The sequence below is a fragment of the Myotis davidii genome, unplaced genomic scaffold (genome assembly GCF_000327345.1).
Source record: "Myotis davidii unplaced genomic scaffold, ASM32734v1 scaffold3211, whole genome shotgun sequence".
Taxonomy (NCBI): Eukaryota; Metazoa; Chordata; class Mammalia; order Chiroptera; family Vespertilionidae; genus Myotis; species Myotis davidii.
The window spans coordinates 518,743-519,150 of NW_006282526.1; positions in this window are offsets into that span (position 1 = coordinate 518,743).

Genomic DNA, 408 nt, shown 5'->3' on the forward strand with positions numbered 1-408 from the left:
GCCCTCGCTCCGCTGAGGCAGGACTCCACCCTGCTTAGCCGCTGGGAGGGACCATGGGACAAGGAGCCGCCGCCCAGAGGCCCTGGTGCAGGGACAGGACCCCTGTCGCTGGGGGTGCAGGAGAGGGTGGGGAGGGGGAGGCCCATCAGAGCAAACGGCCACAGGGTGATGGGCCGCTTACCCAGAGGTCGCAGGTGAAGGAGACCCAGGCTCTGGGCAGCCCAGGGTTCCCTTTTCACTCTGCCCTTTTACTGCTGTGTGTCCTCAAGGAAGTCACTCGCCCTCTCTGTGCAGGGCCACGTGCTCTGGACCTTCTCACTGTGAATCCCCTTTCCAGGCCCTGATTTGAACTGCGGTTTGGGTCACCATGGTAACCGATTCTGCTTTGTGTCCCAGGGCCTGGAGGGT